This window comes from Pinus tabuliformis, chromosome X (genome assembly GCF_031772625.1).
Source record: "Pinus tabuliformis cultivar Carrire ecotype Pingquan chromosome X, CPIR1, whole genome shotgun sequence".
NCBI classification, from domain to species: Eukaryota; Viridiplantae; Streptophyta; class Pinopsida; order Pinales; family Pinaceae; genus Pinus; species Pinus tabuliformis.
In genome coordinates this window covers 434,666,325-434,690,873 of record NC_142308.1, presented here as the reverse complement: position 1 = coordinate 434,690,873, position 24,549 = coordinate 434,666,325, and positions in this window count along the sequence as shown.

Here is a 24,549-nt window from a genome sequence, read left to right as displayed (position 1 = left end):
TTCCTTTTCTGCTTAGTGTTTTCATCTATGAATATTTGTTTCCTGATGAGTAGAGTAGATTCATGTCTTTTGTTTTAGCATATCACATAGCAGTTTGAATCCGAGTAGATTCATGTCTTTTGTTTTAGCATATCACATAAGCAGTTTGAATCTACAGTAAAAATCTACACGATTTTTAGATAAAAGAAAATATAATATACATATTGCATTAAACTATATAACATATAAATAGTACTTATAAATTAACATCCATTTTACCATATAAATTAAAACAATGATTCTATAACCATCTATAAATTTAATTAATAATAGATAAAAACTTAATATTTACAATACAACAAGATTTTTAATCACAAATATTTGCCATGGATATTATTAACTTCTAAATAGGTTTTTTTACAATAGCATGGGCCAATGCCCAGAAGAGAAAGATAGAGAGAGAAGGGGGGAGAGGAGGGAAGAAAATCATAATACCATGGTTTATCAATACCATGGGCCATCTAGGATTTTGATTATTATGTTATGGGTCTAGGATTTTAATTATTCTGTTACAATATCAAGGGCCAATACCATGGCTTATTGTGCTGAGAGCCACTCTACAACCCAGTATAGGGTAGATGTGTGAGCGTTAAGATGTGAGATGTTAGATGTTAGACGTTAGATGTGATGTAAGATATGAGATGTGAGATGTTAGATGTTAGACGTTAGATGTGATGTAAGATATGAGATGTGAGATGTTACATATTTTTTAAATTCATTTTTTTTTTATATTGTAATTTTGTTTTTTATTAATAAAATTATGAATAATTTTTTAGATAAAAGAAAATATAATATACATATCACATTAAAATATATAACATATAAATAGTACTTATAAATTAACATCCATTTTACCATATAAATTAAAATAATGATTCCATAACCATCTATAAATTTAATTAATAAGAGAAAGCTAGAGAGAGGGAGGGAGAAAGGGAGAGGAGGGAAGAAAATCATAATACCATGGGCCACCTAGGCTTTTGATTATTATGTTATGGATTCAGGATTTTAATTATTTTGTTACAATAACATGGGCCAATACCATGGCTTATCAATACCACATGCCCAAAAACCATAACTTATTTCAAAATCAAAATATTTTACAAATACTTTATTTTAATTTAATTTTATAAAATTTTTAATTAAATATAAAAGCAAAAAGGTTATAATTACTTTTGAGGCAATATCTAAACCCTCCATTATCACCACTACTAAAAATATTCCCATAGAGATTAAATCGAGGTTTTAATAAATTAAAAATGAGAATGCTTTTATATATACATATGTGAAATTTATATAATATAAATAATATTATAAAGAACCAGGATAGATGCATCTTAACCAAGGATCCAAAGTGACTAACAATGATAGAGGAAAGATAGTGCATGATTCTTTTAAGTTTTATATTATTGTATTTTCTTTGACATGATTGATCAAAAATATAGGCTTAATATTTTTCAACCAATTATGTTTTTGTTTTTGTTTTTAAATTTAGATAATTTCTTAAGAGAGAGAGTGAGATGGAGGGGGAATAGAGTGGGGGAGAGATACATAGAGGTGGGAGATACAAGGAGAGAGAGGAAGGAAGAGAGAGAGTAGGGGGGAGAGAGGAGGAGAGAGGGAAGGAGAGAGAGGAAGGAAGAGAGAGAGTAGGGGGAGAGAGGAGGAGAGAGGGAGAGAGAGAGGAAGGAAGAGAGAGAGGAAGGGGGAGAGAGGAGGAGAGAGGGACAGAGAGAGAGATGGATTTGGAGGGGGAAAGAAAGGGAGGGAAGAATAAATACATTGAGAGATAGAGGTGGAGAGAGAGAGGGAGTGACAAGGGAGAGATGAATATGGAATGAGGGAGAGATGAGATGAGAGAAGCGAAAGAAAAGGAGAGGATAGAGATATGGAAATAAGGGGAAGAGAGAGATAGGAAGACATATATATGGAGGGGGGAGAGCGAGAAGGAGAGAGGGAGGGAGATAATGACAAAGTTGGAGGGTGGATAGAAAGAGAGAGTGTGATGGGGGGAGAGATAAAGGTATATAGAGGGAGGTGGGAGAGAAAGGGAGAGAGAGGAAGGTTGAGAGAGAGGAGAGAGAGCGGGGGGGGGGGGAGAGAGATGGAGTTGGAAGGGGAAGAAAGACATAGAGAGAAAAAGGTGGAGAGGGAGAGGGAGTGACAAGGGAGAGATGGAGAGATGGTGAGGGAGAGAGGAGAGCAAGAGGGAAGAGAGAGAGAGATGGAGACAAGGGGAAGAAGGGGAGAGAGAAGAGGAAGATGGAGGATATATATATATATATATATATATATATATATATATATATATAGAGAGAGAGAGAGAGAGAGAGAGAGAGAGAGAGAGAGAGCATGTTTTGGGGGTGAGAAGGAGAGACAAGGGGAGATAGAGATATAGATGGAGGGGGGAGATGGAGAGAGAGAGAGAGAGAGAGAAAGAGAGAGAGAAGGGGAAGATATAGAGAGGGAGAGATAGATAGATAAATATATATGGAGAGAGAGAGTGTATGTTTAAGGGTTGATATAGAGAGATAAATAAGGAGAGATAGAGGGAGATAGAGATATAGATGGAGGGGGCGAGAGGGAAGAAGAGAGAGACAAAGAGAGGGAGGGAGGAAGAGAGATAGATATGGAGAGAGAGAGAGAGAGAGAGACAAAGAGAGTTACATGTGTTTAGGGGTTTGAGATAGAGAGACAAATAAGGAGAGATCGAGGGAGGTATAGATATATATGGCAGGGAGAGAAAGAGAATAAGAGAAATATAGAGAAATGGAGGGAGAGGCAGAGAGAGAGAGAGACGAGGGAGAGAGGGAGGGGGAGAGAGAGGAGAGAGGGAGGGAGATAGACACAAAATGGAAGGTGGAGAGAGAGGGAAGAAGAAAGAGACACACAAAGACAAATATATACATAGAATTTAGATATAGAAAGTCATGAATATTTTGGTTTTTCACTAAAATAGATGTATTGATTTCAATGTAGTTGTTGATTTCTAATTCTATTTGATCGCTTGCACTAGATGCATTGATTTCAGTGTAGATGTCAATTTCTAATCCTATTTAATACCTTACGCTAGATGCATTGATTTCAATGTAGATATTGATTTCTACTCTTATTTGATTGCTTGCACTGGATGCATTGGTTTCTGTGGATTTTAATTTCTAATCCTATTTGATCGCTTGCACTCGATGCATTGATTTCAATGTAGATGTTGATTTCTAATCCTATTTAATACCTTACACTAGATGCTTTGATTTCAGTGTATATGTTGATTTCTACTCCTATTTGATTGCTTGCACTGTTTGCATTAGTTTCAATGTAGACATTGGTTTATAATCCTATTTAATTGCTTGCACTAGATGCATTGATTTCAATGTAGATGTTGATTGTTAATCATATTTGATTGTTTTCCCTACATGCATTGATTTCAATGTAGATATTGATTTTTTATTTGATGAAACTAGATGTATGGTGTACATTAATTTCAAAGTAATTAGATCAATTGTGTGCATTGATTTCAGTGATGCACATCTCTGCCTCCTCCATCTATTTCTCTATCTCCCATTATCTCTCCTTTATCTCTTTATCTCACCCCCAAACATACACACTCTCTCTCCATATCTATCTATCTATATATCTATTGTTACATTATCACTTTGCACTCAATTTTTTTATTTCAATATTTTTCATCATTCAAGTTACTAATAGTCTCTCTCAGCTCAACAAACTGAGGTAACTAAGAAAATTTAAAATTAAATTGACCAAATCAATCTTAGACATATTTAGCATATTTAAAATGATCAAAATAATTAGATGTTAAACAAATTTTGTATGACCACACATGACTGAAACCAACCTAGATCCATCTTAACCCCGAATCTATCAAGCGCCGAGAGGGTTCGAATCTCCCGAGGTGCAAACCTTTCCTCAAGTTTTTCACTCAAAAAAGAGGTTTGCACCTCGATAGATTTGATCCCTCTCGACGCTTTATAGATCCAGGCTTAAGATGGATCTAGGTTGGTTATGGCAAAAAGATCGCTTATATCTATATACTAATTCCCAACTCAAACAAAAGATTCGTTTGGAATTGCACACCACTACTTTAGGAGGGTATTCGGGATTTTTAAAAACATACCACAGGTTTAAGAAGGTTTTTTTTTGGGATGGCCTTAAATATGATATTCAGAAGTTTGTGGTAGAATGTTTGGTTTTCCAAAAAAATAAAGTTGAGACAATTAAGACCCGAGGTCTGTTACAATCTTCAACCATTCCAAGTCAACGTTGAGAGGAGGTATCAATGGATTTTATCACAAGTATGAAGGAAAGAGTGTCTTCATGATGGTAGTTGATAGACTTACCAAGTATGCACACTTTTGTGCATTATCTCATCCTTTTAAAGCCAATACAGTTGCTATGAAATTTATGCAAACAATTCAAAAGCTACACGGAAACCCAAAGATTATTATAAGTGACAGAGATCCCATTTTCACTAGAAATTTTTGGACAAAATTATTTTCTTATCTTGGTACTCAATTACATTATTTTTGTTATGTAGACTCTGATTTTATTGTGACCCCTTAAACTCCTACACATAACAAGGAGGTTTTGTCATTTTTATCATCCAATAATTTTTCATTTATGTAATGTAAAGTAGGTTTCCCCCTTGAAGAGGCTAATATTCAAGTCGTTAATCTACATTTGTTGGGTTTTGTTATATTCTTTCCATGACTAGCCCATGTGGTTAACTGGGGGGTTAGAAGGGGGGCGGAGCCCCCCCTTTGTTGCATCGATTGCATAACAGGGGGGGAGCGGTCACAGGCGGTTTGAGGGGTGCAGGTAACCCCACTCTATGGGGTCTGGGGCAGCGCCGCGGAAAATTTTGGTTTTGGACCCTATATTGGGTTGGGTGGACCTACCTATGGTTTTGTGCATGTTTTTCACAAATGGTTTTGGACGCGATGGTTTTTGGTCCATGGTATTGGATGCTTTGGTATGTATATATATGTATTGTAACATTGAAAGGAACATAATGAAAAATCAAGCTGGTAGTCCCGGTTTTGGGATCCAGGGGAAAATCTTTGTGTATATGTGTTTTATGTTTTATGCTCTCGCATTGTTTATTTTCTGTGTTTTAGAATTTATATGCAGGTAATTTATGTACGGGGTTAAAACCTACATTTGGTATCAGAGTTGTTTTGGCTTCAAGTGGATGCCTTTGTTGCTGAGGGGTTTCACTCGGGCTTGTGGTAGACCCCGTTCAGTGGGAGATCTGCGAGATCAATTCTGGTGGTGAAAGAAGAGGGCAAGCAGTGGAAAGATAGAGATCGAGAACTTTAATGGTCAGGGTTTTGAGTTGTGGAAACTCAAGATGGAGGATCTGTTGGTGGATAAAGATCAGTGTATCATGGTAGATCCGGGTACTAAACCAATGGGAGTGTCTGATGAAGAATGGAAGAAGTTGGATCGGAAGGCAAAGAGCATAATATGATTGTGTGTCTTAGATTTAGTATTGCTGAATGTATCAGGGGAAGCTACGGTGAAGGCTTTGTGGGAAAAGTTAGGTACTTTGTACCAATCTAAGTCTCAGGTGAATAAACAATTTCCGTGGAAAAAGCTGTATAACCTAAGGATGAAATATGGAGACTCGGTGACAGAGCATATGAATGCATTTAATATTGTGGTAAGTCAGTTATCGTCTGTTGATATCAAAATTTCAGATGAAGATAAGTGCATTAGTTTGTTGTGTTCTCTACCAGATTTGTGGGATAGTCTGGTTATTGCAATAGGTAGCAATGCAACTGCCTTGTAGTTTGATGAAATAGTCTCATCCTTTCTAACGGAGGAGATGGGATGGAAAAATATGGAGAGCCAGCATGGTGATACCTTGTTTGTATGAGGACGGTCCCAGAACAAAAACAAAAATAAGTCATCAAGTGGGAGATCTAAATCTAGAGGGAGATCTAAATCTCCAGGAAAACCTATAAAGGTGGTGTGCTGGAAATGCAGAAAGGAAGGGCACTACAAAAGGGACTGTAAATCTAAAGCTCCTGATAAAGGAAAGGGATCTGATGATGCTCCTTCTGTAGAGGTGAAAACCACCTCAGAAGAAGGTGGGGATGTGTACTTGGCTTCTTCAAGTACACATGTAGATCATGAGGCATGGTTGATTGAATTAGTTGCATCCTTTCACTTCACTCCCCATAGACAGTGGTTATGCGAGTATGAGAATATGATGGTGGTGATGTCTTCTTGGGGGATGATAGGAAGGCTAGAATCATTGATCATGGAAAAGTAAAGCTGAAGTTGCAAGGTGGAAGGGTTAGAACACTTCCGGGTGTTCTGCATATTCCTGCATTGGCCAGAAATCTAATTTCTGTAAGCAAGCTGGATGATGCAGGTGTAAAAACAATGTTCGAGAAGGATACCTGCAAGATGGTCGGGGAGCACTAGTATTGATGCAGGGAGTTTAGATTGAAACTCTGTACAAGCTACAATGTAGCATTGTTGTTGATGGGTGCAACAGTTCTGTGGTTCCTGAAAGTGGAGTAGAAAATCTAGTGGTCTCTGGAGAGAAGACCATGTTGTGGCATCAAAGGCTTGGAAATATTGGAGAGAAGGGCCTTCGAATACTTCATAGTAAAGGTATGGTAGAAGGTATGAGTAATAGTTCTTTGGATTTTGATTTATGTGAAAATTGTGTATATGGGAAGTAGAATCGGGTGAGTTTCCCCTCTGGTGGTAAGAGGGCGAAACATATATTAGATCTTGTGCACAGTGATGTGTTTGGACTTGTGAAGGTCCCATCACTGGGTAAGTTTGTGTACTATGTATCATTTATAGATGACTTCTCAAGGAATACATGGATCTATTTCCTTAAGAAGAAATATGAAGTCTTTGACAGGTTTAAAGAATTTAAGGCTCTGGTGGAAAACCAGACAGAGAAGAAGATAAAGGTGCTGAGGACAGATAACGGTGGAGAGTTTTGCAGTAAGGAATTTGAAGAATTCTATAAGAAGTGTGGTATAGCACGATAGAAGACTACTCCATATACACCTCAACAAAATGGAGTTGCAGAAAGAATGAATAAGACGTTGATGGAAAGGGAAAGAAGCACACTCAGTGGTGCCAGGTTAGGACAAGAATTCTGGGCAGAGGTGGTGGAGACAGCGTGTTACCTGGTCAACTGATCACCTTCATCAACGTTGGATGATAAGACTCCACAAGAGGGATGGATTGGTAAGAAACCCTCTCTTTCACATCTGAGGGTATTTGGATGTGATGCATATGTACATGTTCCAAAGGAGAAACGAACCAAGTTAGATAGTAAATCTGAAAAGTGCATCTTTATTGGGTATAAGGATGGTTTAAAGGGTTATAAGATTTTGAACCCAGTAACAAGGAAGGTTGTGTACAGATGAGATGTGGTGTTCAGAGAGGTAAAAGATGTTATTAAACATGAAGTCCAACCAAAGGAACCTAAGAACATAGAGTTTGATCTAAAGGAGGAAGAATCAGACTCTATAGCAGAGGAGGAATCAGAAGATCAAGAGCCACAAACTCCGGGTGTGAGAAGATCAGTTCGAGGAAGAAGGTAGCCAGAAAGGTATAGTCCATCTACTTTCTGTTCAAATTTTGCTTTATCTATTACTGATGATGATCCCAGAACTGTGAAGGAAGTAGTAGATTCAGAGGATGGAAAACTCTGGAAAGAGGCCATGGTTGATGAAATGGCATCTTTGCACAAAAATGAGGCTTGGGATCTGGTGGAGTTGTCGGCTGGAAGGAAACCTATTGGCAGCAAAATGGTGTTCAAGAAGAAGACAAATGCAGAAGGAAAGGTGGAGAAATACAAAGCTCGGTTGGTAGCAAAAGGTTATTCCCAGGTGCTGGGAATTAATTTTGGTGATATTTTTTCTCTTGTTGCCAAGGTAACTTCTATTAGATTACTTTTATCTGTTGTTGTTGCTTTTAATTTTGAGGTAGAACAGATGGATGTGAAGACAACATTTCTTCATGGGGATCTGGAATATGAGATCTACATGAAGCAACATGAAGGCTTTGCGGTGAAGGGTAAGAAAGAACTGGTATGCAAGTTAAAGAAGTCTCTGTATGGCTTAAAATAGTCACCAAGGTTGTGGTATCAGAAATTTGATACATTTATACGAGGACTTGGCTTCACCAAAAGCAAAGTAGATCACTGTGTGTATTTTAAATTAATTGGTGACCGTGTTATTTATATGGTCTTTTATGTGGATGATATGTTGTTGGTGGGAAATGACAATGAAATTATCAAGGATTTGAAGACCCATTTGTCCTCCAAATTGGACGTGAAAGATATTGGTGTTGCAAACTATATTTTGGGCATGGAAATTAAAAGAGATCAGACAGAGAGGAAGTATGTCGAGACAATATTGCAGAGGTTTAATATGCAGGATAGTAAACAGGTGAAGGTTCCTATTCCTCTAGGTGTAAAGTTATCTGCTGAATAGTGTCCCAAGACACAAGAAGAGGAAGAGGACATGTCCCGTGTTCCATATGCAAGTGCAGTCAGTAGCTTGATGTATGCGATGGTCTATACTAGACCAGACATTGCACATGCAGTGGGAGTATTGAGCAGGTTTATGTCAAAACCAGGGAAGGAGCACTGGACAGTAGTGAAGCAGGTTTTCAGGTATTTGCGTGGCACTAGTGATTATGGTTTGTGCTATCAAGGAAGATCAGGATTGGACTGAGTGTTGGATATTCGTGGCTTTGTTGATGCAGACTGGGCTGGAGATCTGGATCAGAGAAGATCTACAAGTGGGTATGTGTTTAACCTATTTGGAGGTGCAGTCAGTTGGATGAGTAAGAAACAATCTGTAGTGGCACTATCAACTACAGAGGCAGAATACATGGTAGCCACTCATGCAAACAAGGAAGCAATTTGGTTGCAGAGATTGTGTTCAAGTATGGGGTTAGTACAGGGAGCTATAAGGATAGATTGTGACAGCCAAAGTGCAATTTTCTTGGCAAAGAACCCTGCATATCATTCAAAGACAAAGCACATTGATGTTTAGTATCACTTTGTGAGGGATATGATAGAAGACAAAAAGGTGTTGCCATTTAAGGTGGACACTTTGAAGAATACTGCAGATGCATTGAAAAAATTTGTGAGCTCTGAGAAGTTCTCTTGGTGTAGAGAAACAATGGGCATTGCAGGGCTAGATAAATGACTAAGCTCTCTTGTGGCCCCCTGTGGAAAGAAAACAACAAGTGGGAGAATATTGGGTTGTGTTATATTCTTTCCACGACTAGCCCATGTAGTTAACCAGGGGGTTAGAAGGGGGGCGAAGCCCCCCCTTGGTTGCGCTGATTGCATAGCAGGGGGGGTCACATGGGGTTTGAGGGATGTAGGTAACCCCACTCTATGGGGTCCAGGGCAGTGCCCCAGAAAATTTTGGTTTTGGACCCTATATTAGTTTAGGCAGACCTACCTATGGTTTTGTGCATGTTTTTCGCACATGGTTTTGGACGCGATGGTTTTCGGTCCATGGTTTTGGACGTGATGGTTTTCGGTCCATGGTTTTGGACGTGATGGTTTTCGGTCCATGGTATTGGATGCTTCGGCATGTATAAATAAAGAAATATTTCCAATCATGACATAAATTCACATGGATAATCTCTTTTATTTTAAGTTACACTATCTTCAATTTATACCACACATGCCCATATTTAGGATTACTCTACATGTAACATTGAAAGGAACATAATGAAAAATCAAGCTGGTAGTCACCGTTTTGGGATCCAGGCGAAAATATCTGCGTATATGTGTTTTATGTGTTATGCTCTTGCATTGTTTATTTTCTGTGTTTTAGAATTCGTATGCAGGTAATTTCTGTACGGCATTAAAACCTACAATATTTTCTTCTGTTTTGTGATCTGGTTGCATAACAGAGCACTCCACCTACCCCTATGTATAGTTGATATGCTATTTCCTTCAAGATTACTTGGTCAATTACCAAATTGGGTAGTATGTGAGGAGGCTTGTTCGCTCCAAATATTCTCATATACATGCCATCCTCGACAAAAAGAATGACCACCAATTTTGAAAATCACTTGCTTGGGTATTTGAGATATGCATGGAGCCAATACATTAAATAAGATTTCATAAAATGGTGTCAATAATCCTGGCAGATTTTGGTGTATGATTGGATATGTGAGACTCTAAAAGGATTTTGAAGTATATGTGAATTGGGTCCTCCTGAATTGTCCATTTCTAACTCAATGTAGGGAATGCATGCTTTACATAAACAATGTCTAAGAGGTAGGAGGCCATGATGAATTGAGGTTGTTGTACTTCCCTTGAAATCTAATCTTTTCTAGATGTTGTCTTTCAAGGAGAGAGAGAATACTAGCCCACTTGAAAATGCCTCCTTCAACCACTACAAAGTACATCAATGGAACCCATCCTTGATAGAAGATTTTTGCATTGGATTGACCATATAACTGATCCGGATTTAAACAGGAACGCAATAGATTACATAGATAACCATAAATACAGAGATGTGATAACCATAAATACAGAGCTGCAGCGGAAATAATACTTCATTTCATTACTGTAAAATACTGAAATATGCTTACAAACAGAAATGGAAATAAACCAACTAGGGCGATGGTAGCTTATCTCTGAGAAGAGATGTGGCGGCTACATGCCTCTGAACTGTTCCGAACTGTATTACAATGAGGCTTGAAGGCCTATTTAGTGTTGGGAAACAATGAAAAACCCTTCACATCCCAAAACCTAACCCTAGAAGATGAAACGCCAAATTGTGGGCCCCGTTTGGGTAAATTGGTACATCAATTTCTCGGGGTCGTAACTTTGGCATACGATCTCCGTTTGACGCGTACGATAGCTCATTAGAAAGATCTATCCGAGTACTACCACTTTGGGTGGCAACATCAATCCATGGACCCATGTTGCCCCAGAATCCCAAAAAAACGTCGTTTAGGGCCTCAAAACTGCTCCGGAAGTTCAGGACCCGAAAAACTGCTAAAAATAGTAAATTGTGCTACAATTTAGGAAACTGAAAAAGCTGAAAGAGATAGTTGTGGGGGTCCAAATGGGATAGGTGGGTGGCCACCAACATCCACCTGGATCAATAACCTTGATAAAATGGTAGCCTCCAACCAAAAGGGATTCCTTTGTAGATTTGTAGGATACTCCTTGGTTTGTCAGGATTTGAAGCTTCCTTTGTTAGTCCACCATGTCTTCGGTATTTCTCTTGGAAAAATATTAAAATCTACTAGACGGTCCTCATCTAAGGTTTTTTCTTCCTTGGGGAGATTGTGATACATCTCAATATTTAAGGCATTAAATGAGGCAAAATGCTTCCCATGACTATCCTTGATAATGGATTTTTCAATATCAGCATGTTTTGTGATCCACTCAATTGCCTTTGTACATAGGAAGACAAGGGTATGGAAAATTGTCTTTTGTAGAAAATAATTTCTAACAACCCTGTATAATTTTGAGTCTAGGTCATATGGAGGCAGGTTGTCTCTCTGGAATGGTTGGTGCAACTTTGGCTATGCATATGCTATGTACTAGTCAATTAAGCATGGAATTTCCATGAACTTAGGATTGAGTAAGCTAGTGAGAGGCTCTTCATTTGGGGTCTCAACCATATGGGATCCACATGCCCTTTTCCATGACACGTACATAATTTCCTTACATAACCCATTATACCAACAACACCTATTATAAATATTATCTCACAAGCATTACATCAAAGGAACCCTGAGGTTTGGGCTGGAGGTTGCTTATGCTTGTTTATTGGATTATTCTTCTACTTTTTAGAACCTAGAAAAAAGTTCCATGTCTATGTGGAGAGGGGAAATCATAACTAATAAAAGTGACCAGGGTAGGATTATGAATAACCCTATCACAAAATCACAATCTTGACTAGCATGGTTCTATATCACACCATAGAGTTTCTTCTCTACATTACATAGATTGAGGCTAGGATTTCTATGAGACAATTGCATGTGCTCATGTGCCCTGACCAATGTGTTGGTGATTGATTCTAGGGCCAATTTTTAGCGAAAAGATGGACCAGGGGTGCAACAATGGTATTAAGGATTAAAAAACCTAGGTGATTTGGTGAGTTTAGATAAATAAGATGTGATGCTGGGGCACAATAATAGAGATAATGGGGTTTGGAAGATTTCAAGGTTTTAATGGCTTGGAAAAATCAACTAAGAAAAAACTCATGGATTCTAGGGAAAAACTCTAGGGATCAATATAGAAAAAATTAAGTGTGACTAGTAAGCTAGAAGTTGTGAGATCCTCCTCATGTTCTAAGAGCATTTGATGGGTTCCATTGTGGGCTATACAATGTGATTCTAATAGATTGAGATCAAGACAAGGTAGGGCATAATGGGAAATGTGATGGCACAACCATCTCCTTGGAAAACAATATTGCAATTACTTAATCAATGGATAGAATGGAGTGTGGGAGTTGTTTGAGAGAAAGAAAGAGAAAAAGCAATTCAATCTAATTCATAAATTAAACTAATAATATAAAATCGAAGGCCGAGTGGGAATAAACTAACCCATATTTGAGTTGAGTTGGTTCACCCCTAATGTTGATGGGGAGTGGGGAAATATTTTGTCCAATCTATTCTTTTAATCTCATAATAGGAAGAACATTATGAGGAATGAGAACAACATAGGGCCTTTATAAAGTTTCTCTCTTGAGTTATGGCATGAAAAACTAAATAATAAATGCCTCTCGATGTTTAATTTTACTGTCACTTAAGCCAAAAATGCACCTTTAGAATATGCGAGTTGTGTGATATGTGTGAGAGAGGCTGAAGACAGGGACTGTATCATTGGGATAACCATCATCTCAAATATATAGCACCAAAATGACCACTAACATAACAACATGGAATTGAGATGAGCCTCATCAGGGTGATATCACATTGAGATAAAGAGGTATGAGGAGTAAGTGTTGAGTTAAGTGACTTTGAGGAAGTGATATAGCTGAGATAACCAAGTCGAAGGTGGCATATCACTAAGTTGACAAAGTTTGGAGTGATACATTTTTAGAGGAAGCAAGTTTGAGAAGCCAAAATGTTGAGTTAAGTCACTTTTAAGTGTTGTATCACTTGGCTGATGAAGGGAAATAAGTTGGAAAAATCAATTTTGAGAAGAAAAAAATTGAATTAAGTCAACTTTTGAGCATTTTATTGCTGATTAGGTGACGATGGAATCATTGTTTCATTAGGATAAAAAACATTAGGGTGATATATTTCTTAAAAAAGCAATTTTGTAGGACAAAAAACTAAGTTAAATGTATTCATAAGTGTCATATTTCTGGGTTGAGAAACGACTATGTTGAAAATGGTTACTATTGATGTCAAAGATCATCCAAATGAAATATAAAGATATATGTTCAAATAAAATATTTTGAGACCTTTCCAATGATATATGGCATGCCTTCTAACTCCTAATTTTCCAGTTGCACAAGTATGCCCAGCTAGTGGACTAGTCGACCCTACTTTGGACCCCAAGAGCACTATACGTAGGTGTGGAGGAGCCTATGAACTCAATTTTTCTCAAGCAATTTGGTTATGTTTTCAGGTCAATGAAGGAATGGGTTTGAGGTTCATACCTCATGAAGAGGGTGAAGTAAAGCCAAGTTGGAAGGGATTTTGGTATAATTCTTGGGAAGGGTTTATGTTATGTTTTAGGCCGAGTTTTGCTGTTAATGAGGTTTAGTTTTGGTGAGAAGGAGGTTGAGTTTAGGGGCCATTAGATTGAGTTCTATTGGAAATTTACTGGTTTGAGGTCAAGTTTCAATCCTAGTTTGAGGCCAAGTTTATGTCTTGGTTTGAGGCTGATTTGCAGTCCCAGATAATGGTTGAGTTGCGTTCCTGGTCAAAGGATGAATTATAGGTGTGTTTTGGTTGGAGTTGTTCTTTGTTGGAGACTAATTTACAATCCTTATGGAGGCCAAATTCTAGTCTCAGTTGGGTACAAGATGCAAGGAGGGAAGACCTTCTTTTGAACCAGTTCTAAGCCTAAACGATGTCACTTTAATAGTAATATTTATTTATTTTAATTAATTAATTTATTTTTATTTTTATTTATTTATTTATTTATTTTTATTATTTTTTTTAAGTTGGTGCTTACTAAGGATTCATGTCCTCATATTCTTATAGGTTGGAGCCTACTATTTTTTTAAGTTGGCGCTTACAAAGGATAAGTGTCCTGAGAACTGGTTGTAATAAATTGAATTTAAATTGAAAAAAATTCTCATTCAAGTTTGGATTTTCACTTTAATTCCTATGTCCAAGCATTGTGTTGATGATTGATTATGTGATGAGTTTTTATTTTTAAGATTAATAAAGTGAAAAAGTTTAAAACTGAGATATACTAATTCACCCCCCTCTTAGTATCACTGTATATTTTCAACAATTTGTATAAGAGTTGGCTTATTCAATAATAGTCTAAGAACTAGAATAATATCTTATAAGGGCCATGGCTAGTCGAGAACTCTCATTCAAAAGTTCTTTATTTGATGGAATTTTTTTTGCCTTGTGGAAGATAAAAATGAAACACTTGATGTATTTTGGTGTTAAAGTTTGGAAATCTATTTAAATGGATATAAGGTTCCATATTTTCCTCTAACTGATCAAGATGGTAAAAAGGCTTATGTATCCAATGAAAAAGCTATGAACTCCATCTTAAATGGCTTGTTAGATTCATAATTTGTTAAAGTAATGATTGTGAACTGGGTAAAGAAACATGAGACAAGCATGTAAGAAACTATGAAGGAGATGAAAAAGTAAAGAAGGCAGAGCTCCAAACTTTCCAAAGACAATTTGAAATCCTGAAAATGAATGATGAAGAAGATGTTGTTTCTTATTTTCTTTGAGTTGATGAAGTGGTTGATTTTCTCAAAGGACTCGGTGAAAAATTTGAAGAAACAACAATTGTTCAAAAAAAATTGAGGTCTCTTCCATAGAAGAAAAAGGATTTGAAGAATCTAAAATTGGATGAAATTCATGGAATTATTACTGCATATGAAATGAGGATGCGAAACTCATCACATAAGGAAGCAACATTTAAAGCAATTAAGAACACAAGAAAAGGTAAGTCTGTTGACATATCCAATGATGAATTCAATACAAAAATGACTCAAGTAGTCAGAATAAATAAAGAAAATATCTAGATCCAAAGGTAATTTACCTCTTATCTATTTGAATTGTGGTAAGATATGACTTTTTCCACTAAATTTTCTTTTAGGGAAGATAGTGATGATGAGGAAGAATCCAAAAAAAGGATATTCAAAGGAAAATATTTTAAAAATAAAAATCTCTACTCCAAAGAGGATAATGGTTTCTTTAAAGAATAAGAGTATGATTATGGTGATGATAGAATAAAGGTCCTATTTTTAGACAAAAATAAATAATCAAACATAGACAAATTAGAAGAGCCAAAAGAAAAAGAAAAAGAAGAAGGTGTTGAAGGCATAACAGATCTTGAAGCAAAACTCATGAATGCATTAGAAGAGATTGATAACCTTAGGAAGAAGAACGAAATACTATCCAAGGAAAAAATATTCATTGGGACTGAAAAAGAGGAAGCAAAAAGAGTGGAAGAAATGCTGAACAATTAGCTAATAGAAAAGAAAGAACACTATGAGAAGCTTGGAGCAAAACTTGTCTCATTAAGGAAAGAGTTCGATAAGCCCAAAAAAATAATAATAAAAAGCTATCAAACCCTAGATGCTATTCTCAATTGCTAAAGACAACTATATGACAAGAACGATCTTGCCATCTTGGTTATATAGGTGATACTTCATACAAACAAGATGCAAACCCTAGGTCATTGGGGAAGAAATTTGGAGAAAAACCCAAAAGCTCCAATCTTAGTAAAAGCAAGGACAATAGTCAAGAGGAGTTTGGAAATACTGCTACACTAAAAAGCTATGTTGGTAATCTCAAGGAGTCCATTCACAATGTAGGAAGCAATATGAGAAGGGATAAGGACCAACAAAGAATTGGATTATCTCCAAGGCAAATCAACTTTAGATGAATTGTTCTATTAAGGAAACCATACACAACCAGGTATCATACTATTTTTCTTGGTCACTATTTTTATGCAAACATTTTGGACAACAAGTAGGAGAGTATAAAGCTTATAATATTTATGAAGTAATTTCACATTAAACCTCTAGGAATAAGATTGTACGCAACAAAATTAGAGACAATGATGTCTTCAATAAAAAAAATCATAATTCATTTACTCCATTATCCAAGTATAGTATAGTGTTATAGATGCAAAAAATTTGGACATATAACACGAGACTATCCTACAAAATCAAGAGAAGGGTTTTGGAAGAAAAAATAGGAAGAACCACAAACAGAAAAATCAAAACTAGTTATGCATGCTTGAAATAACCAAAGTTAGTGGTGTGTTCTTAGTGGGTGCTCTAGACACATGACTAGAGATCAAAATAAATTTATCACTCTAAAAGAATAAAAAGGAGCAAGTGTGAGTTTTTGAGACAATGGATTTGCAAAAATCGCTAGAAGAGGTACCATAAGCCTTAACAAAGGTAGGGATAAAGCACAAAATGTTTTTTATGTTGAAGGACTCAAACATAAACTTTTAAGTGTCAGCGAGATGTGTGATAAAGGTTACGATCTCACCTTTTGTGCTAAATATTCTAAAATAAGGAAGACTAATTCAAGAAGATTAGTGGGAAGAGTGATAAGGACTCCAAGAAATGTATATATTCTTGATGAAATTCAAGGATAAAAATGATACACTGGACAAACAAATGAGAATTGGTTATTGAATAAAGGCTAGGACACTTGATCTTTGATAATTTGGTAAAAATCAACATAACACAAGCAATGAGAGATATTCCAAAAATATTGAAACCAACAAGCATCATATGCAAATCTTGCAAACATGGGAAACATACAAGAGTGAGCTTCAAATTAAGGGAGTGCTCGACATCAAGACCACTAGAGCTTGTTTACATCAATCTCTACTGACGAACAAGGATACGAGCCTTGCAAGCTGAAAGGTACTTGATGTTTTCCATCAATAATTTTAGTAGAATGGTATGAGTTGCATTTCTTAAAGCAAAATCATAAGGACTAGATATTTTCCAGTCATTTAATGCCTTACTCGAAAATGAAAGCGATCTCATAATCAAATGTTTAGGATTAGACATAGGAGGTGAATTTACCTCAAACGACTCTAATGAATTCTATGAGTAATCTGGAATTAAAACTAGACAACTTTTAGTCACAAGAACTCCACAATACAATGGAGTCGTAGAAAGAAAGAACATATAAGTGCAAGAAACATCAAGAAAAATGTTGCTAGAAGGAAATAAGCAGTCGCTGTAGTAGTTTACATCATGAACAAAAATGACAAGACACCATATGAGTTATGGAAAGGCAGGCCACTTTTAGTTAAGTATTTAAACTTTTTTTAAAGCAAGTGTTACATGAATATAAATGATGGTAATTTGGGGAATTTCGATTCTAAAGTATATGAGGGAATCTTCATTGGATACTAAATAAACAATAAAGCTTACATATGTTACAATAAAAAAGCATGCAAAGTTATGGAATGTATTGATGTGAGAATAGACGAATCTTGGTAAGAGAAAGAAGTAGAAAAGCAATTGAAAATTTAGAAGATGTCATCTATAGGGACCAAGAAGAGTTTTACTACAAAGGAAGAACAATAAAAATAAGAATAGTCTCCATCTAAGGTAACTTTTAAATTCGTGCCAAAAAATCACCCAAAGAACCAATTAATTAAAGATGTTGATGTAGGTATATACACCCAGAGAAGAATGACCAATTCCCCAGGAAAAGTAAATTTTGCCTTGTTATCCAAAAGAGCCAAAGGAAATTACACAAGCCTACAAGGACTAGCATTAGGTGAATGTTATGGAAGAAGAATTGAATCAAATTGAGAAAAATGGAATATGGGAACTTGTGCCACGACCGAAAAACAAAAATGTGATTGTGGCTAATTGGGTATTAAAAAACAAAATGAATGAAGATGGAAAAATTATCAGAAATAAGACAAAACTTGTTTGTAAGGGCTATGCGTGAATTGAATGAATTGATTTCAAAGAAATTTTTGCTCTAGTTGCTATATTAGAAGCAATAAGAATGATTTTAGCATTTGTGTTTTCTAAAGGCTTTAAAGTTTATCAGATGGATGTTAAATCAATCTTTATAAATGGAGATTTAAAGGAAGAAGTATACATCAAACAACTAGAAGGTTTTGGCGTGTCCAAAAATAAATATTATGTGTGAAAATTGAAGAAAGCTCATTATGGGTTAAAACAAGCTCCAAGAGATTGGTATGTCAGGTTGGACCACTATTTTCAACAACAACGTTTGAAAAGAGGGGTGGCTGACAACGGGGAAATTTATGGAAGCCATAGAGATTAATAAACATCCTAATAACCTTAATAGAGATGAAGCGCAGAATATAAGTGAGAAATGGATTCCCACCTTAACATCCAAATCAATCTCCTCACAAACCCCTCCTTGTAAGACTCCTAATTTTATTATTAATTAAACATTTTAACTTGATATATTTCAATCAAGATACTATAATTTTATTATATACCTAGCTTAAATTTCTAGATTATTTAATCTAATAGTATATAATAAACAATGTAAACTTTGAAATGCGAACTATAAACTCAAAACGGGAACTCTGGCCAAAAAACCCCGTAAAAACATAAAAAACAGTGCTAAAAACGAAAAGTGTTGATGCTAGAATAACATCTTTTTTTTCTAGGGTAAATTTTCAACATGTTTTAAAAATGGCGGTGAAAACCAATTTTTTGTGCAAAAATTGTACAAAAAACACCTTCAAAACAAAAAGTGTTGACGCTGGGACAACACTTTTTTTTCAAGGGTAAAATTTCAACATTTGGAAATAATGGCGTAAAATATTTTATCATGACCTCGAAAAACATTTAAAAATAAAAAATAAATAAATAAAAAATTAAAACAATGAAAAAACACAAAACAAAACAAAAAAAAGGTTAAAAAAATAACAAATCATAAATTAAAATATATACTAAAAACAAAACATAAAATAAAAATAAAAAACCAAAAAAAAATCAAATATATAAAAAAAGACAAAAAAAGAAAAAAAAATGTTAAAAAAAAATTATCTCATAAACCATAAAAGAATTTGAAAAAAAATAATTTTTTTTAAAAAATAAAAACAAAATTTAAATATATATATATATATATATATATATAATATAAATAATATAAAATATAAAATATATATAATATAAAAAATTAAGTAAGCAAAAATAGAAAAATTAAAAAAAAACACTAACAAAAACTAGGGAAAAAAATTAAAAACAAATTAGATTAAAAAATAGAAAATTAACAAAAAAAATAAATTAAAAACATTTAAAAAAACTAAAAAAGCAAAAATAAACTCAAATTACCAAAAAAATATGAAAATGACGTAAAATATATGTCTTTTCAAAAAAAAAAAACATTTACAGTTTATAAAGAAATATGTATTTTTGATAATAATAATAATAATAAAATTTTTTATTAAACCTACATTTTTACTTAAAAATAAATAAAAAATTTAAAAAATAATTTTTTTTTAAACAAATTTTTTTAACATTTTAATTTTTATTTTATTAAAAAATTTAATTAATTAATTTTTTTTTTGGGCCCCTACACTTGCCTACCACCCGTCGTGGTGTGGCCCTGGGCGGAGGGTTCGCGTGCAGGTAGGCCCTCCGCCCAGGGTCACGCCACCATGGGTGGCGGGCGGTCGGAGGGGCGATTCGAGCGAAGGGGCGATTCCTGAGAATTGCCCCTCTGCTCGCCCGCTGCCTGTGGTAGCGTGGCCCTGGGCGGAGGGTCTACGTGTAGGCCCTCCACCTAGGGCCGCGCCACCATGGGCGGGCAAGTGGAGGGGTCACGAATTTTTTTTTTAAATAAAAAAAATACGTTAAAAAAAACAATTTTTTTAAATAATTTTTTTAATTTTTTAATTTTAAATGTTTTAATTTTTTTTTTTGTAAGCTGCAGTGTTTCTCTTCTTTTTCTATTACTTTAAATCAAAAACAATACAGTATGTATATGGTTGACTTCAACTCGCCCTCTTGGGGAAACCAAGTTTTTCAGCCACCTAAAGTTCTTAATAGCCGACCAAAAATAGAAGTTCCAGAGTTTGATTATCCATGCTAAATAAACTAAACAGTCTTGCAGATTTCTAATTCTACTTGTATGCATATATCGATTTTCCTCTTCTAATACTTGAAGCAAACTAAAATTATCTATACTATGTAGCTTCATCAAAATTAATACATATCTATACTCAAACAGCTTCTGCCGCTGGTCGCTGGTTTGTCTCCCTGTTTTCACCCTATTGTCCTTCCCTTATCATTTGCTGAATCTCCTCAAGCTTCTTTTCTTGCATCTCCAATGTAATCTGGATAATCCTCAGCTCCCTCCTTAGGTTGGGGACTCCTTGTGCCAGTTCTGCCATCTCTGTTGCATAAATGTTTTAATTTTTAATAAAAAACAAAAATTGTTTAAATTTTTTTAATAATATTTTATTTATTTATTTATTTTAAATTAAAAAAATAAAATAAAATAAAATTGTTTAAAAAAATGTGTTTCACTTTATTTATTTATATATATATATATATATATATATATATATATTTTTTTTTTTTTGTTTAATTGTTTAATTTATTTATTTTTTAAAATAAATAAATAAATTTAATATTTTTTTGTTTTTAAATAAAAATGTAAACTTAATAAAGAAGTTGTTTGTTTTTTGTTTTTGTTTTTTTTTTTTTTTTTTTAATTAAAAATACATATTTCTTTAAAACTTTAAATGTTTTTCAATTTTTAATTTTAATTTGAAAAGGAATATATATTTTTAAATTTTTCATAATTTTTTTTAAATGTTTTTAATATTAATTTTACTAATTTTTTTATTTATTTTTGGTTAATTTTCTTTTCTTTTCTTTTATTATTATTTTTTTAATCTAGTTTGTTTTTAAATGTTTGTTTGTTTCTTTGTTTGTTTTTTTTTACTTGCTTAATTTTATATATATATTTTTTAAATTTTGTTTTTTTTCCAAATTCTTTTATGGTTTATGAGATATTTTTTTTTTAATTTTTAATTTTGTTTTTTAATCCTTTTGTATATACAATTTGTATATTTGTTTTTTTTAAGTAATCAACATTTAAAAAAATAAAAATAAAGCAACTTTAAAATGCGTTAAGTAATCATAGTTTAAAAAAAATTGGACATAATAAATTTTAAAGTGTGAAAAATAAGTCCTCTAAAAAAAGGTATGCTACATCAACACGTTTCAAAATCAACATGAAAATCACTAACATTTAAAAACAAATATTTATATTTGTTACATAATAAAATTTAAAGTGTCAAAAATATGCTCCCAAAAAAAAGAATTGTATTCTGCATTACCACTTTTTAAAATCGGGTCACGTTTTTACTACCCCTACAAAACAAGTAATCGTATCGGTTATTTAAAGTGCCAAAAACTATGCTCTAAAAAAATATGTGTGGTCTGCATCGCCCCTTTTCAAAATCAAGTCAATTTTTTGCTATCTCTACAAAACGGGTAACAGTGTCAATTCCCATTTCAAAGTTTACGTTGTTAATAGATTATATAATCTAATCATGAAATAATAAAAGTAATTATTAAAAAAAAAACATTATAATTAATAAAACATAGAAATATTTATACAACAATTAACAATATTACATTAAGTTTAATTTAATAAATTAAAAATATCCACATTATATTAAACTTAATAATTTTAAAAAACATATGATTAAACTTATCTCACAATTATTATTAAACCATGTATCTTTTTTCTTTTATTGTCGGCCCATTTTACCTTAATCTGAACTTCAACAGGAACGCAAAAAATTACATATATAATCATAAATACAAAGATGCAACAGAAAAACACTTCATTTCATTAATAGAAAAATATTGGACTATGCTTACAAACAGAATGAAAATAAGATAGCTCGCTCGATGGTGGTTTATCTCTGAGAAGAGATGTGGTGGCTACATGCCAACTGAATTATGTTACAATGAAGCTCAAGGGCCTATTTATTATTGAAAAACACGAGAAAACTCGAAACAACAAAAACCCTAACCCCAGGAGATGTAACCCAAGATTTTGTGGGCTCCGTTGGGGTTAGTTGGGCAGCCAACTTCCCAGGGGTCGTAACTTGGTCATATTATCTCCATTTAGCACGTACGATACCTTGTTGGAAAGGCCTCTCTGAGTAATACATGTTTTTCCACAGGCCCTTGTCTATGGCTATAGACCTGCAACGAACCTAAAAAAGCGTCGTTTAGGGGGTCAAAACTGCTCTGGAAGTTTAGGACCCGAAAAATTGCTGAAATAGTAAATGTTGAAATAAACCAGGAAACAGATGAAACAGACTAGAGGGTCTAGGTGGAATCGGCGGGTGGCCACCAATATCCACATGGATCATTCCTCCCCCCGTAGGAAGAAATGGTCCCCATTGCGTGCAGAGCCTCCATGAGGTGAGGAAATTTCTGTTGAACCTTGTCCCTGGTGAACCACTTACCCTGGTGAAGGAGTTATCATGCTTTGACAACTCGATATAGTTATATACTTTGTTGGTGAGTGTTCTTGATCTGTGTGTCCATGATCTGATCAGTTGTGGCATGTTCCATGAAGTCTGAGTTGAGCTCTTTTGGTGTGAGATATTCTGCAATGTCAGATGTGTCCAACAAAGGTGGTAAGTATGGCCAAAGGCAGTCTACATTAAACATTGGGTGTAGTCCAAGGAACAATGGGATGTTGAGCTCGAAAGCATTGTCACTAACAGCCTTGGTGATGGTGTATGGTCCATATCGAAGTGGGTGAAGCTTGCAGTGGGGTCCAACGAGGCACTCCATATGCAAATGTAGCCAAAATTTGTCGGCCACTTGGAGCTTGTAGAACACTTGATGTTGATCATGGCATTGCTTGTACTTAGCATTGGCTCTGTCCAATATATCATGGACTTGCTGGCAGATGTGTTGAATGCGCTCAATGAAGTTGTTAGCCCTTTCGGCTTCAGACTGGACATAAGCCAAATCTGCCTGAGTGGCTGCAAATGGCATGGCCATATCAATGGGACATAATGGTTGAAATCCCAACCCTACCTGAAAGGGGCTATGGCTTGTTGAGCTGTGGAGAGCTCTATTGTAGCTGTGTTTGACATAAGGGAGGCTTTCATCCCACGTGCATGGATTATTCGAGTTGTACATGCGCAAAATGTGTACGATCATCCTGTTGACAACCTCTATTTGGCCATCAATTTGGGGATGGAAAGCCGTGGACTTAGTAAGTTTTGTATCCATTATCGACCAAAGACTGTACCAAAATACATCAGCATTCACCATGAAATGCAATATCTGCTGGTCATCATTAAAAACACATAAATTAGTGATATTATCAGGGACGAATGGTTTATAAATAATTTCAATAGAAAAAACATACTGAATCGATGACAACCTAGCATTAACATTTGTTAATGCATCTGCAGTTGTGTTACGCATTCTAGGAACAAATATGATGTTAAAATCTTGGAATTGATAAATTAAATGCCATACCTCTTGTTGGTATCTTTTCAAATTAGGTGACACACAATGTATAGTATTGTGTCCCTGCCGCATGATGATCTCTGAGTCACCTATTGCTTTAAGAACTCCAACATTGAGGTTAATGGCCTTCTATACGCCTAGGATGAGTGCTTCATATTCCCCTGTGTTATTAGGGCACTTGAATTCCAAGAAAATTGAGATCAAAAGTTTTATTTGTCGTGGGTCTACTAAAACACAACTAACTCCACGTCCCTCCTTTGTCTTTGAACAAAATCCAAACATCATATGTACAGGAGCTACGCCCTACACTAGTAGTACTACTAATCCTATCTATTGTACAAAGGTCATTTGCGCCAGTTAGAATAGGAAGGAGTTCCAATTGCGTGTTTGGTGGGATTTGGGAAGGTCGAGTAAGGTAGAACCCTAGGCTAGTCTCCAAGAAGCAATTATCAAAGATTAGATCTGTGAAAGCTACCCGTTCATTTTTTCCCTTGAAGGGTGTGATAGTGTGATTCGTGTAAGGTTTTGAGTCTACCTGAATTTGGTTGTTTCTACCCTTGTATGGAATCCATAAATGTGACTAGTCGGTAGAAAAATACCCATGTAATTTGTTGGACCAGTCTCTGCTTAGCAATACACCATATGCTTCCAGGATGTCCACAATTACTATGTTTATGCACTAGTGAGCTCGTTGATTGGATGATAGGTGAATAATCACATCTCTGAGTTCACCAATAACATGGAAAAGAGTCCTGTCTAATTGAATAATCTATGCATCTGTCTTATCCCATTTTTCATTGATTTTATTAGCTACAGATAGTGGCAT